General features: G+C 50.5%; 1 protein-coding gene across 3 annotated transcripts in view; it reads right to left on the reverse strand.

Annotated features, from left to right (window-relative positions):
* The window catches only part of STK16 (serine/threonine kinase 16), a 250,437-nt gene that overhangs the window by 147,718 nt on the left and 86,792 nt on the right, over nt 1-15,927 (reverse strand). The gene's annotated exons all lie outside the window — the stretch shown is intronic.

The following is a 15,927-nucleotide window of genomic DNA, read 5'->3' on the forward strand; positions in this document are numbered from 1 at the left end:
ACTGCTTGGCCGCCTCTGAACTCCTCGCTGGAATCCCTGTCGATGCAGTAGAACTTCGTGAAGGTGTGCGTGGACCTCCACGTAGCAGCTCTGCAGATGTCCAGCAGGGGCAGACCAGACAGGAACACTGTCGTCGCAGCGATCGCTCTGATGGAGTGGGCTCTCGGACGGCCAGGCAGCGGTCAGTTCGCCAACAGATGACAATGCATGATGCAGCCGGAGAACCACCTTGATATGGAAGCCTTGGACAAGGCCTTCCCGTGTTTCACAAGACCAAAGTTCACGAACAGTTGTGAAGTCTTCCGAAAACTCTTTTGTGCATGTCATGTAGAACTTTAAGGCACGTGCAACGTCCAGCGAGTGCATGGCCCTTTACAAAGGTTTTGGGAAAGAAACAGATAACACCAAAGGCTTGTTGAGGTGGAATTCCGACTGAACCTTCGGCATGAAAGGGGTGTGTCCGCAGTACTACCCTCGATTTGTGGTAAGTCAGGTACAGTTGCTTGCAGGATAGGGCCTGTATCTCACCCACCCTCCTGGCAGAGGTGATGGCCACAAGGAAAGCCGTTTTCCACGAGAGGGACCCGATGAATAGGCTCGAAGGAGGCCACCCCACCCCCCATGAGCCTCGTCAGAACTACGTTGAGTTCCCACGCCGGAGCAGGAGCCTTCACCGGTGGCAAAGATTGAAAAGGTCCTTTGAGGATGAGTCAAGAGACCACAGTGATGATCTTCCTGGAGACGTGGTGTAGCAGGAAATAGCCTGCCAGATGCACCTTGATGGAAGCATGTGCTAGGTCGGCCTTGGCCAAGGAGAGCTAGTATGAAAGAACTTGCAGGGCCATGACCCTCAGCCGGGTAATATTCTGCGACCGGCACCACGTAGCAAAATGCTTCCACTTGTGACCGTAGCACTTCAAAGTCAACGACGCGATGGCCATGGAGAGAATCTCTCTGCAGTCCGCAGGCAAATCGTATCCACCAAACTCTAGGGCTTCAGGAGCCAAGCCCTAAGGTTCAGCGAGCCTCGGTTGTGATGCAGGATTGCGCCTCCTTCCCTGGTGAGAAGGTCTGGAACTACCTGTAGCTTCACTGGGGGCGACGCTGACAGATTGAGACGGTCCGGATACCAAATCTGCCTTGGACAGGCCGGGACAATGCGTATCATCTTGCACGGACACCGTCTCAGTGTGTTGATGACTCGTAGCAGGAGAGGGAATGGGAGGGAACGCGTACAGGAACAGTCCCTTCCCATGGAAAGGAGAACGCGTCCCCTGGGCTCCTAGGCTGGTGGAACCTGCTGGCAAACATCTTGCACTTGTTCGTCACTGTCGCAAACAGATTTATCTGGGGCCTATCCCACTCGGCGAACAGGCGGTCCACCCAATCCTGACGAAGCTCCCACTCGTGGCAGGAGCGCAGTTCCCTGCTGAGGGAGTATGCAATGGTGTTCTTGACTCTCGCCAGATGAAGAGGGACGAGAAACATGCCCTGTCGGATGGCCCAATGCCACAAGTCCTGTGCTTCCTTGGAGAGCACTGGGGATAGAGTGCCCCCTTGTTTCCAGATGTAAAATATGGTGGTGTGTTGTCCGTGAAGATCCTTACCACGTTGCCTTTCCTGGAAGGGAGAACGACTTGAGCACCCAGAACAGCGCCTGTAGCTCCAGGATGTTGATATAAAGATCCTTCTCCTCTGGCAACCACAGGGCTCTGGTGTGCAGACGTCCGGTGTGTGCTCCCCATCCCTCTAGGGAGGCATCCGTGGTGACAGTCTCCTGGTATGGCCAGGTCTGGAATCCCGTGCCTTGGGCGATGTTGGAGCGGACGCCCCGCCATACTATCACCTGCCAGAACTCATTGAGCAACAGCTTATCTGTGAAGCGTCCGGACACCTGTATCCAGCAGGCGTCCAGGAATTCCTGGAGGGGCAGCATCTGCAGCCTGCAGAGCCGAACAAGGTAGATGCAGGACAAGATCATGGCTTGCACCGTGGCCATCCTCGTCGATGACAGCTGCTTCACCTTCCCCAGAATGGCTGCGATCCTCTCCTCCGAGGCAGACGCCAGGCAAGACACAGTGTTGAACCTGGCACCTAGGAACAGCACGTTCTGCAATGGCGTCAAGCAGGACTTAGTTGACGGAGAATACCATATTTGTTAATAGCCGGACTGTTGTCTCAGTGTGTCCTCAGGCAAGCTGCGAGCGGGTGTGAATTGATTGATTATTTATATAGCGCCTATACACAATGTGTTTCAAAGCACTTCAAGGAGGAAGGGAACATGGGAGAATACAGTTACACTCTAAAGTCCTTGAAACAGTACAGAATGCGAAAAATAACTATCGTACTAGGCCTGGCGACATTTCAGATGTGCAAGTGCATGGAACAGTTGAGGCAAAGAGGGAAGGGAAAAGAAGGAGAAACAAAACAAGCAGTAACATTACTATGCCTGACGACAATTGATGTAGTGCATGGAGGAAGGGGAAGGGGAGGTGTGGGGGGGGGGGGGGTGGAGTGAGGGAGAAGGAGTGGAGCAAAAAAAGCTACTGTCAAAAATAGGCCAGAGACAAATTTGATAGAGCCGGGGGGGTTGGGGGAGAACGGGGTGATAGGAGAAGACAAGGAAGGAAGGAAGGAGGGGAGACAGACAAGTTGCTATCAAACGTCACAGGACAAATGATAAGAGTAAGTGCACAGGACAATTAAAAGTGGGATAGGGGAGGGGAGGAGGTAAGTGGCTGCAAGAAGGCAGCTATGGATTTAGCAAATCTTACGGCAGTTGAGGTAGTGCGGGAAGTTAAGAAGGAGGAGGAAAGGGACAGGGCGGAGGGAAGAATAGGAGAAGATGGAGAAAAAAAAGTGGGGTGAAGAGTAGGGAGGGGGGAGGCGTGTAGGAGGGAGGGGTCAGACAGGCAGTTCAACAAGGGGCATGGGGGCACGCAGACACTCGAGGGGGGTGAGGGGCACACGGGCAATCAAGGGGGACGAGAGGGGCACACAGACCATCAAAGGGGGCAAGAGGGGCACACAGGCACTCAAGGGGGGCAAGAAGGGGCACACAGGCACTCAAGGGGGGGCAAGAAGGGGCACACAGGCACTCAAGGGGGGCAAGAAGGGGCACACAGGCACTCAAGGGGGGGACAGGAGGGGAGAGGGGCACACAGGCACTCAAGGGGGCAAGAAGGGGCCACAGGCACTCAAGAGGGGGCAGGGGGCACACAGGCACTCAGTGGGGCAGGAAGGGGCACACAGGCACTCGAGGGGGGCAAGAGGGGCAGTCATCCAGGTACGGGTACATGTGTATGCCCTATAGGCATAGATGGGCCACCACCAGTTCAGGCACTTCGTGAACACTGTGGGGGCCGACTTCAAGCCGAAAGGTAGGGCCTTGAACTGGTAGTGCTGCACCTGCACTACAAAGCGTAGTAACTTTCAGTGTTTCCTGTGAATGGGGACGTGGAAGTAGGCATCCTCCAGGTCCAGCAACATCAAGAAGTCTCCTTTTTCCAGTTGGCCGGGCATGTGTTGCAAAGTGACCCTCCTGAATTTTTGGGACTTGAGGTATTTGTTCAATCGGCGTGGATCCAGAAAGGGCCACCAGCCCCATGTCTTCTTTCTGATCAAGAACTATATGGAATAGACTCTGGAGCCCCGGAGTCGCTAGGGAACTTGCTCTATCGACCCTTTTTGCAGCATGGCCCGTACCTCCTCCACAAGCTCAGGGATGTGCTGCTCCTGACGGGCCACCAGAGGGATCTGCGGACACCTGCGCTGAAACTCCAGCATATGTCCCTGGACAAGTGCGTCCAGCACCCATCTGTTGGTGGTGATCTTTTCCCACTCGCTGACAAACTTCTCCAGCCGGCCTCCCACTAGGGAGCACGGGTGGGGGCCAGACATCCTGGTCGGTTCAGGCTTTTTTTTAGCACCGGCGTGCTGCCCTGCGGGTGACGGCGTTGCTGTCATCCGCCACTGTAGCTCTAGGAACAGCCTCTGTAGGCTTCCTGAGTTGTGGACCTGGAAGGCTGACGGTACAATGAGGAGAAACATTTGGAAGACCTGCTTGATTTTCCTCTGGAGGATCAAAAGGAAGAGCTGTGCTGCTACAGGGTCCCCGGGGAACAGGCCATCTCTGGATCCGCCTTCATGGCCTCTAAGGACTCATCTGCTACTTTCCCAAATAGGTTATCTCCGAAAGGCATGCCCAGTACCTTCGCTTGGACCTCCTGGCGGAAATTTGTGGCCTTCATCCAGCGACTAAGGCAGCCACCATTCCCTCATTTGCCGGAACCCTGTGTCGGCAACGTCCAATGCCACTGTGATGGTGTGATCCGACGCTACCTCCCCTTCCTCGAAGAGAGCGATAACCTTCATCTTACAAAATCGGGCCCAGCTTGTACCACAGCTCCCTGTCGTACCTGGCTAGGATCACCAGTGTGTTGGCTGCCTTGATGGTGGACGCCGCAGTGTAAATCAGCTTCCTTCCCATGGCATCCATCTTCTTCCCCTCACTGTCCAGAGGGACTTCGACGACGAGGGCTGGTTAGCCAACCTTTCCTCGCGGCCGCTGATACCACCATATCTGGCGATTGTTGCAACCTCAGGCGCTCGGATGCAGATTCCAACATCCAGTACTACTTCTCCAGCCTATGCCGCTTGGCCAGAGCCATGCAAGGTTTCTTCATGAGGGTTAGGCCCTCCTCCCACATGACATCAAGAAGGGCACTACAATGATCGTCTTCCTCTTGGCCTCGCGCCTCTGGTACAAGAAACCCTTCTTCCTGGTTTCTTCAGGCACCAGCTGGAATAGCTTGGAGGCTCTGGCGATCATGGAATGGAACAACCTCACCTCATCTAGTAGGGACGCCCAAGGCTTGCGGAGACCTGTCGCCTGCTGAGACGATATCCTCGTCGTCCTTCTTTGTCGTGTCCGTCCCCGTCCCAGTACCCGTGTCTGGGTCTGCTGAGGGATAGAGGGGCTGACGCAGATGTGGAGGCTGAAATGGGGGCGTCGGATGATCAGGGGCATGGGGGACCATTGGAACAGGGCCCTGTGGCATCCTCTTCGGGACACCAAGGTGTGGAGGGTCGACAGGATGTCCAGAGACACATCCCTTGGCTGGGCTGGAGTGATCGGAACACTAGGCCCTGTGCCGTCGTCGTCCTCTTCCACGTCCTTGTGGACCATGTGTAGGGACTCCAGGCCCTCTTCATCCATGGACGAGACCTCCATGGCTTGGGCCACGACCTGGGAGGGCTGATCCAGGGCCTCCTTGCCCACCCTTTTTTCCGCCCAGAGGGCTGGAACCGGGTTCTGAGATGGTGTTCCCTTTTCCGGCGTGCCAGCAGACTTTGCCAAAGTCACTGCGGCGGTTTCACGGCTCTGGGGCAGCGATAACTTTTGCACTGCAGAGGCTACCTTCACAGAGTCATACCCCTTAGCCGTCGTGAGAGCAGCAGCCGCCATCTCTATCTTCGACTAAGTCTTCTCCTGTGCCGATTGGGCCTTCTTGGGCAGTTTGGTCGTCTCCTCCGTCTACAGCTTCTCGGGCTTCTCCTGCAGTTTAACCGGAGCCTTCAGGTGAAAGGCAGTTTTAGAACCCTCAGAATAGTTCTACACTGCCTGGTCCTAGAAGACACTGCAAGTCAGGCACTCAAATCCGCTCCATCTTGAAAAATGGGAAGATTGTCCATCTGAAGAGCAGAGTTACAATTACAATACAAAACATTGAACCAGATCTACATTCATTCCAGAGACGTTCATTAAGGGAAATAAAGTACTAGGTTTGCCTACAACACACACATACAAGAATATTCACTCACGCTTCCCTGGGCTCCAAGGAAACAATTCTCCTGGGCTTTTTGGGGGGATGCAGGGGGAAGGCCAGTCCCGACTTGTGAACCCCCACAAGATGTCTCAAACCTCCCCGACTCCACAGGGTCCGACAGTACAGACCCAGTAAAGCCCTGTCTCAAAGTCTGGCTTCAAATGGCTCCTCTTCTGAAACTTGGCTACTATACTAGACAAGGAGCATAAACATACTGTGCAAACTCCCCAAGATCTTTCTTCAGCCCCAGAACTGTTCCAGTCCACCAAATAATGCAAATGTCACTTATAGATCCGAGCATTTAAAAAGGTACGTGCTTCATACTGCTGGCCACAGGTGCCTAGTTCCTTTTCTACAGGCCTTCAAATGACTTATGTTGAATGTCATATGAACCCTGAAGGCAGTTTTAGCCTCATGGTTGCCTGAAAGACTACTTCTATTGTAAAAGCCTAGATGCGCCCTCAAATGAGATTCTCTGAAAGAATACAGAACAATATAATATTCTAATGATCCCATTAATCTCATCAGGGATTGGTAGGAACATTACCAATGTTGTCACTAATAGCAAAGACTGACACAGGTCCTTCATGCATATGAAGAAGCCAGGTCAAGACACTTCCGTTGGTTCTCCTTTGCCATAGCTGACTTGGCCAAGACTTTTTTCCCTACCTGCAGTAATACGCAACTCATCAAGTTTCACTTTGATGGTGTGAAGAAGTGTTTTATCAGACAGTATGTGGTAAGCTATGGGTTGGTCATACCAAAGAGGTGCATTAAAGACCCGAACTGTGGTCCCAAAAAATGGCATCCGCGGAAAAAGTGGAAAGTGAAGATGGCAGGTCTCCTGAGGTAACTAGGGCAACGGCCGCAAACATTAGGGTGTTAGTGCCAGCATATCGGATCTGATAAGAGAGCCAATGCGAAGGGACGCTAGGAATTACAGCATTGTAAAATCAGCAGGTAAGATCGCCGTTTCATATCGGATATGAAAGCCCACTTACATAACGTAAAGGAATTGAACACAATTGCTAAATGCACAGTAACTAACCCACCCGACACAGAAGCGCTGTGTTATTGATTGACGAAGACTAAATAAGATAAGAAGTTGCAAGTTAAGGTTCCGTGCTAGCGATGTTAAAGTGTCCCCCTTACAAAACGGGACAAATTTCGAATTAACCGAACACAAACGATAGGCACTGTATTTTGTTATGAGAAACGCTATTGCACCTAAATATAAAATGAAAGGCATTAGACAAAACATCTGTGGAAAAGCATGTATCATTTTAGTCTGGACATGAACACCTTACTAACAGGAGATGGTTTATATGAACATAGCAGGCTTAAAATATGGGAAATGCAAGCCAGTGTAAAGAATGGAATAAGGGGATCACGATAATACGTGACTTAAAGGTATACATTGTAACTTGAATTATACAGAACGTGTCAATGAGATCATGTATCCTATTGCAGGTGGGATTATCCCATTAAATGGTCGGTGCATCGATTTTTGATTAAGAATAGACTACCTCGATGGTAAGGTATCTCTTTCTAAAATTGAATGTTAAATATAGAGATTGGAAAATGTGTATGATTGGACATAGAACCAATAAATGCGAATTGAAGGGACTGTAGGTTAAAGAGTCTATTAGAAGACTTTACCAAGTATATATAAAATGGTTGACTTTTCGTGCAGTCTTAGAACATATTTATATTCTTTTATAGATATTAGTGACTATGGTTTATTCAGTTTACGATCTGTTAGTTATGACTCATTATTTACACATTTTTACTTCATATGGTTTTTTGTTTCTGTACCAAACCCCTAATTTTCCTGCCGATTACCATTTCTTGATCTCTGTCATAAATAATGTACAAAGATGTGGAATTAAATTGGGCAAAAGAGAAAAAAGAATGCACCATTTTGAAAAAGGCACACAAAGACGAAACACGTGTTATCAAAAGGTCTGATCCGCAAAGGTGGAAAGAAATTTTGTTTGAAATAATTAAAAAGAAACAGATAATTTCTAAACTAGACGTGGCGCTTGTTCTTTTGCGAGACCATGCAGTGTTTTATCCTTAGGCAGGGCAGTCATTCTCAAGGACCACAGAGCATTTTCCATGATCAAGAGGTCTTGCCAAATGATTTTAAGAATGTCTCACTATACGCCAATACAAATAACTCAGATAAATACTTAAAAGCACTCCCAAAGCATAGGCACATGCGAGAGAGAGCCACAATTCTGCTCAGAATACAGAAGAAGTTGTGCTTCAAAGTCACTCCTGAAGTCAATATCTGGGTTAGAACTTTATTTAAAAACCTAGGAGGAGGTTGCACAGGCAATATCGTTAAGGCAAAATGAAGTTTAAGAGGGGGGGAAGTGATCCTAATAGGTACGAGGAAGTAGCACTCTGAAATAGCTGGCAGCAATAGAGCGAATCCGGGAGTGCATGTCAGGCAATGAGTAACTGAACCAATACTTGCGATCCTCTGTGCAAGAGCCGCTACACATCAACAAGCTCCATGTGTGATATAGAATGAAGGACCTCGTGCGCACGGTCTGAGAGTGGTCTTAGAGCTTTCAGGTGACATGCCCAGAATCGTTATGAAGTCTCTAGCCCAAATGTATGTCCCGACAAATCTGTGACATCTGTTGGTAAGTGGCACGGAGAATTCAGGGTCATCTACATTGCATGCTTACAAAAGGATTACATTAATGTGAATCATCTGCACAGCACCTCAGACTATGGTTCTATGTGATTATTTCAAAATCTTTTTCAGAGAATGCTTTTTCCATTAAACTTGTATTTTAGGGGGGCCTCCTCCCAAGCCTCCCCCCACCCCATTTCCCAGCCTTTAGCCCCAGCAATTTAAGCTGCTTCCCCCACACCCATATGTAAAAGCTTTTTTTAAAGTGTGTTTTTGTTGTAATTGTTTTCCTTAAAAAAATCATTCTGTTTTTTATTTGTTGGGTGCACTGGATCTGAAACTATGACAAACCTACCATCAATGTCTAGGCCAACCACAGAAGACACAAAGGCAAGAGTGACAGACCAGGATAGTTACGCCTCTTCAATAAGTGGAGAATGATGTTTAAAAACACACAGAACCCAGGTCTGACCAATTGTGTCATTCCCAGGCCCCATCAAATGGGTTCCTTGAATTAAATCCATATGTGTGCCAAGTCAGTAAAGAGAGGAGACAATTGAAGGGGCTTTAACATAGTTGCTTGATCAATGGATATTCCAGCTGACCAGAGCAAGTAAACATAAAGAGGTTTGCACAAGTCCCTGTGACATGGGTGACAGCATTCTGAAAAATCACCATTTGCACTGCCTGTGCCAATAGAAGCTCTACACCCAAAACAGAGGAAGCTGTGATCATTTTAAGAAATATGTAGCACAGACACTCACAACCCCAACCTGCACACTGTTAAGGAGATTTATCATGATTGTGCTTCATCCCCTCTCCTAGTGAGAACCACCAGCACTTTTTTTCTGGACATCTGGACCTTTTTCCACTCATTCATTCTTGTGGGCTCTGGCTTTTGGAACTCTATTCTTTGCATTCTATCAGTACTGTGGAGTTTGTCTGTTCCATAGCTCTTAAAGGCATCTGTGTCTTTACTACTGCAGCATGGGTAGTGTTGCTGGGATCCTTAAGGCCCTCCTTTAAGATTATTTTTCTATATCCTCAAGTAACTACAGTTCTTAGGATAGAAGATCCTTAGGATCTCTCCCAAAACTCTATAGTCTGAGAGATTGGCACACACCACCTGCGGTGGAGTGCCAAAGGGGTACTTCGTATCCCCCTTCGCTCTGCTCTGCTCCTGCGACTTTTTAGTCACATAGACAATCACCTAGTTCTGGCTGGTGGCAGTGGACGTGTTCTACCAACTATTGTGTATTTTGTATACCACAGGCTATATCCATAGCCTTGGGAGTGAACAATAGGGGCACCCAAGTACCTACTTGGTACCTCCCTTCTTTTTTCGCCATTACTAGCGTGGTTGTTCTTTGTTAGCCTTCCTACCACCATTCTGGGAGGGGGAGGCATGTGTGTGTGTTTTGCCTTTGGCCGGAACCAGTAGGTTTCCCCGCCAAGGCTCCAGAGTGTCTGGGTAGACAGGCAGGAAGTGGGGGAGGAGTCTTGCACCCCCCCCCTGTCCTTTGTCTGCCAGAGTAAATGAATAGGTCGAGCTCCCACAGGGGGTCTGGCTGTCCTGATTGGACAGCCAAACGCCCCTTTCTGTAAAATGCTGAGAGAGATTGCAGAGGAGTGTGTGCTGGAACTGTATAAAAGTTGAGGCTTCTGGTGTGTAAAGCAAGTCGACCACAGGAAACAGAAGTAACCATAGACTGCCAGAGATGCCTGCAGACCATTTGCAAGACCGTGAACAGACCACTGCTGTCAGGACCCCGTTTTCTATGCAACAGGAGCTCCGAAGAGGGATGACTCCTTCACTTTGGCTGGTGGGGACAACCAGTCCCATGACCAACTTTGAAAGTAGCCATCTCCCGAGGTCTTAGGAGCTTCAGAGGTGCAGAACCCCATGACCAGGAGACCCATCTGTCCATTTCGAGTGCATCGTCGTGGAAAGGCTGAATCCATCCAGAACTTTGCTGAACCCGTAATGACACTGCAGCGATCCGGTCCAACTCGCACAGACCCCCTCACCAGAGTGTGAGACTGCAGGAAGCCAAGAAACTTGACCAGGCGATCCATGTCCTTTGTTGGTGCTGCTGAAAAGCTGCCAAAACCGCAGAGTGAACCAAGTAGCTGTTGAAAGTCGTGCTACAGGTCCTCCTGCGAGACTGCTGCTGAGAAACACCGTTCATTGTCCTGCCTTTCATCACCAGACCAAGGAATCCGGAGGTCGGGTCCAGAGCTACCTCATTGCAGAGGAGCCAACACAAACCCTTTCTTCAAATCAAAAGGTACTGTGGGGAAAAAGGTATTGCTGACCGGATACCAAGAAGTCACTCCAGAGGGTTAGAGAGCACGCAGAGGTGTCCAGGGCAGCCCCCTCTTACCTCTGACCCAAGCTGCTGCGTGTGTCCCCTTCTCAGGTCCGTTTTTAGGTCTCCATTGTTAGTTGCTAACTTGCTGCTTCATTAACTTTAGACACTGGAAGAAATCCGCAGGAACTCTTCGCCGTTTTGTCAAAACCTCAACCCCTGTCCGAACTGCCTTTAGCTAGGGTTGCTTTTTTGGACTTAAGACTTTCCAGGCGAACAAACCATCTCTAGAACCTTGAACTAAGCTCATGTTGCACCAACCACTTATTTTCCTCCCTTTCCATTTTGTGTTTGCAGAGTAAATGCATTACTCCTACGTCCCGTACCCTTTCCTCCATACTTGTGGGACATTCCGTCCTTTGGGACGGAACCGGAGCACTTTTTGTTAAAAAGCATAACAAATTGAAAATATTTGTCCTTCTCTTTTTACGCGGGGTACCGCACGCGGCCATAACCCTGCCCTCCTGAGCTCCGCCTCGCGCATCGCCCTTCAGCCCTTTTTCAGCGCGGTCGGGGCTCGATGCACATGCATCACCGGGAAACATTATTTTTGTTCAAGTTGTCCGTCTCTCCTGCTCCGGTTCTGCGGTCGCATAGTCCTCCGTCTATGCCGGAACGTCTGGGATTTGTTCCCTGTTCTTCATGCGAACGTCGCTTCGCGAGGGCGGATCCCCATTCTGTCTGCTTGGAGTGTCTCGGGGCGGACCATCACTGCGATTCGTGCTTCTACTGCGATTCCCTTTCCATCCGGGCACTCCAACGCCGTCTTCTTCGGTGGGAGGATGTCTTTCAGCGTGTTCCACCACTTCATCTTTTCATCGACGAAAAGATGAGACACCCGGTAAGTTCCTTACTTTTTAGGTCACCGCGGCTGGGGGACTCCTTCCCGGGGTATTCTGGGGCCGCGAGGGGCTCGAGCAGCTCTACCACCAGAGTTTCTCCTGAGGTGCCTCACAGGCCTAATAGGCGTACCAGAGTTTTCTCCGAGGGTTCTCACAACGGGCCTGCCCATACCGGATCACAATCCGATGTTCACCGGTCAGTTGCTAAACGGCAGCCCAGTAAATCTGTGGCTTTGAACACCGGAGTACGCTCCCAGGTCTCAGTTTCTGAAGCTTTCAACACAGACACTGGGGTACACCCTGAGGCCTCCTTTTCTGGACTTGAGGTCTTGAGGCCCCTCACAGGGGAGCTACGCATACCGGGTGGAATCCAGAGGTTCCTCTTCATGAGGCTAAGGTTTGTAAAGACAAAACCGAGAGACCTGTTCCTAAGGTCTTGTCTCTAAAGGTGATCCCTCAGCTCCTGCGCTCAAGGACGCGGTAATACGTGTTCTGTCGAGAGGGCAAAGAAGGTAGTCATGCACCGTAACTCCTCTGTCACCAGCTCTGCCGAGGTTCCTCCTCTGAAGGCTATTTTGGGGGCCATGTCTTAGATGTCAAGTAAACATCCGTGACCACCCCAGTACTGGCTCCGCCGAGGATCCTTGTGTCAAGGCTACGGTTTTACTTAAGTCCCCTGATTAGCCTGAGGAGGTGCTTGCCTCATCTGCACGTGACGCAATTCTCTTCAGGCATCGACAAAATGGCTGCCCACCCCTCATGGTCCATGGCGGCCATTTTGGATTCTTCCCTTACACCTACGTTCTCAACGGCGGGTGCTGGGAATCTTAGTTTTGGGGCTGAGCAGCCCTTTTAACCTCAGGTGGAAGGAAAAGAAATCTGTTTGCCCTTCTTACGACTGGCATGCTCGGTTGCCGCTGCCACATACTGTCTCTCTTCCGCCTACTTCTGCTCCGCTGATCTATGCGGACTCGATTGGTGGTGGGCCTTCCTGGCAGCCATGCTCATTGCGTTTAGGCCTCTGCCTACCCCAGCGCCTAAACCTTCATCAGAGGATGTATTTTTCCGGAAAATTTCAGTGGCTCATGCATTCTGACCCTATGAAAGAGTACTTTAAGGGTCTTTTCAAGGAAATCTAGCCACCTTCCACTCCAGTGGCTCCGGCTGTTGTACCACCTCTTCCTATCGGTCCGCCTCCAGCTCTTCCTCCCCTACCCCCCGTTGTCTCCCATAGAGAAGACACCGGTAGAGCAGGATAGCACTTTAAAACCTGTGGCGGCCCAGCAGTCTGCCACCGTTCCGCTGGATGATCCTCAGGCAGATCAGGATAGCGATGAGCTGTCCCACTCGGTCAGAGCATTCCATGACTGGGTGGTGGATATGATGTCCCTCCTCGATATTCCAGTGCTTTCGGGAGCGTTCACCTTGTCACCACAAGAGCGCACCAGCCTGTTCCTCCAGATGGACATTTTGGCTGAGGCCCGTAAGGTCTGGGATAAGCCCCACACTGGGCTGCATATCAATAAGAGAATCGGCGCCCGTTACAGGTGTCACACCTCCGAGGAGATAGCCTTGGCGTCTTGTCCGCTCCCTTCCTCGACAGTGGTAGCTGCGGCCATGCTTCAATCCAACCTAGCCTCCGTGACCTCCACGGCTGCAGCTCAGATTCTCTCCAAGGAGGACAATTTTAGACTCCTTCGGCAAGAAAATCTTTGCCAACACAGCAGTGCAGCTTCGCCAAGCAAAAACGGAGCTGATCCTGGCGGCAGCTAATATGAAAAAACTGTGGAAGGAGTTGGCTGATTTCCAGGAGTGCATTCCTGGGGATAGGCTAGACGACTACAAGGCCGGTTTGTCGGACGCCAGGGTGTTGGCACAAGATCTCCTGGAAGCCGCGGCACATCATGCGGTTACCTCAGCTCGAGGCCTGATGGTGGGAATCGACACATCCCGCCAAGCGCGGCTCCATGCAACAAAGTTTTCGGAGGAGGTGCAAGAGAAAGTTCTGGACCTTCCCTTCGATGGAAAGGAACTGTTCCATTCATCTACGGATGACGAGCTTACAAAGACCAAGGCGATTACCCCAAACGCCAAATCTTTTTCGGTCCTGGCAAAGGTATCAGCTAAGGCCCCTTATACGCAGTCTCAGTCTCGATCCTTCTCCGGCTTCAAGGGGTTCCAGGACCGCCGGGCGCGCAGGACTGAACCCCTGGTTGGCGGCACCTGTCGAAAACAGCAACGTGGTCGGTTTTTCTCTCAGCCATCAGCCTCCTCTCCAGGAGCAGGTAGTCTCCCTGCCGACAAGTCTACAAATGATACATCTGGAGGCGTGGCAGACCATCACCCAAGATCGGTGGGTTTTGTCCATCGCTCGGGTGAGCTTTCGCTTGCCCCTCCCCCCTACTCCACCCTTCAATCCTCCCTTCCAACAGATCGGGACACCCTCCCTTAGAGCCGAGGTTCAGAAGCTTCTAGACCTCAGGGTGGTGGAACGCAGCCCTGTCCTACGACGGCTTTGAGCAATCTCCAGTCTCTCCTCCAGCTCCTGTTCCATTTTGGGCTGTCAGTGAATTGGCGGAAATCTTCCATGACGGTCTCCCAAGACCTGATCTTCCTGGGTTTCCGTTTGAACACTATTGACTCCAGGGTGTATTTGACGGCAGACAGGATTGCAGATCTATTCGCCATGTGTCAACTCTTCATCCAGTCAGAGTACTTGACGGCTTGGTGGTTCCAGAGACTTCTGGGCCTCATGGTCTCGTGCGTGCTGGCTCTTCCTCTGGCACGTCTCAATATGAGGTGCACACAGCTAGCTCTTCGAGCTCTTGGTGTCAGGTTTCGGACTCGGAATCCAAGACGATTCAAGTCCCATCCTGCATGATGGCAGACCTTCTATGGTGGTCCTCGACCAACAATATTACAGTGGGAGCCTCCTTTCAGGAACCCTTCCCACAAGTGACTATTACCACAGACTACTCCCTTCTGGGGTGGGACGCGATGCTGGATCATCTGCAGGTTTTCAATCTATAGACACTGCAGGACAGGCAGCTTCATATAAACTATTTGGAACTCCTGGCTGTTTTTCTGGCGCTGAAAGCTTTACAACCTTCCATCATGAACCGGGTGGTCCGCGTCCGCACGGACAACTCAGTGTCGATGTTTTATATCAACAAGCAGGGTGGTACCAAGTCACCACCTCTTGTGGACATGGTCATTCAGATTTGGGAATGGGCCCTCCAGCATGGCATTTGGCTGCTGGCGGTACACATCCTGGGGCAATTCAATGTGACCGCAGACTCACTTAGCCGACAGACAGCGGCCAGCTACGAGTGGGAACTGAACATGGAGGTTCTCTCCAACATCTTTCGCCAATGGGGCACTCCAGAAGGGGACCTTTTTGTGACTACCACAAACAGGAAACTTCCTCTTTATGCATCTAGGAATGGTCTCGGGGCCTCCTCTCTATGGGATGCTCTTAGGATTCTGTGGCACAACATGAGAGCATATGCCTTCCTGCCTCTTCCTCTGATTCATCAGTCACTCTGCAAGCTCAGGAATGCATCAAATTGCACTCTCCCGTTCATAGCTCCTTGGTAGCCAGCCAGATTCTGGTTTTCGGATCTTCGGCGTCTGTCGATTTGTCCTCCGATCAGACTGCTGTTGATTCCCAACCTGCTTCACCCGTGCAATCAGCAGATGTGGCACCCCGACCCACAATCATTCAGTTTGGCGGCCTGGTGCCTGAATTCAAGTCCCTAGCCTGAGGACAATATGCGCATTATCCAAGCAGCCAGGAAGCCTTTTACGAGGTCTCAGTATAAGAGCAAGGGGCTCTGGTTTTGTCACTGGTGTTTAGCTAAGCAACTAGACCTCAGACATGCTACGATTGACACTATCCTTTCGTTCATTTCTCATGTAGCCGCTTCGGGCATTCATGTTCTGTCTTGTAGGACTTACTTGTCGGCTATTGCTGCTTACCTGTCCACATAGTATTTTCAGATATTTTCATATGTAAAGTCAGAATATGTATTAGATCCGGTTGGTCCATAATATTCTCCAATCAATATTCTTTAAACATACTGTTTACTTGTTCCCTCGTACATTGTACCGTGCAAGCTTGTCTATTATGGGGTTACAACTTGCGTTCATTTATGGTCACTTTTCCCCTATTTGTAAGCACAAATATGGCTTTGAACGTTAAGGACTCCAAGTCCAGGCTATGGCGAGTCCTCTTTCCATCA

This window comes from Ambystoma mexicanum, chromosome 9, assembly GCF_040938575.1.
Source record: "Ambystoma mexicanum isolate Mex_15411 chromosome 9, UKY_AmexF1_1, whole genome shotgun sequence".
NCBI lineage: Eukaryota > Metazoa > Chordata > Amphibia > Caudata > Ambystomatidae > Ambystoma > Ambystoma mexicanum.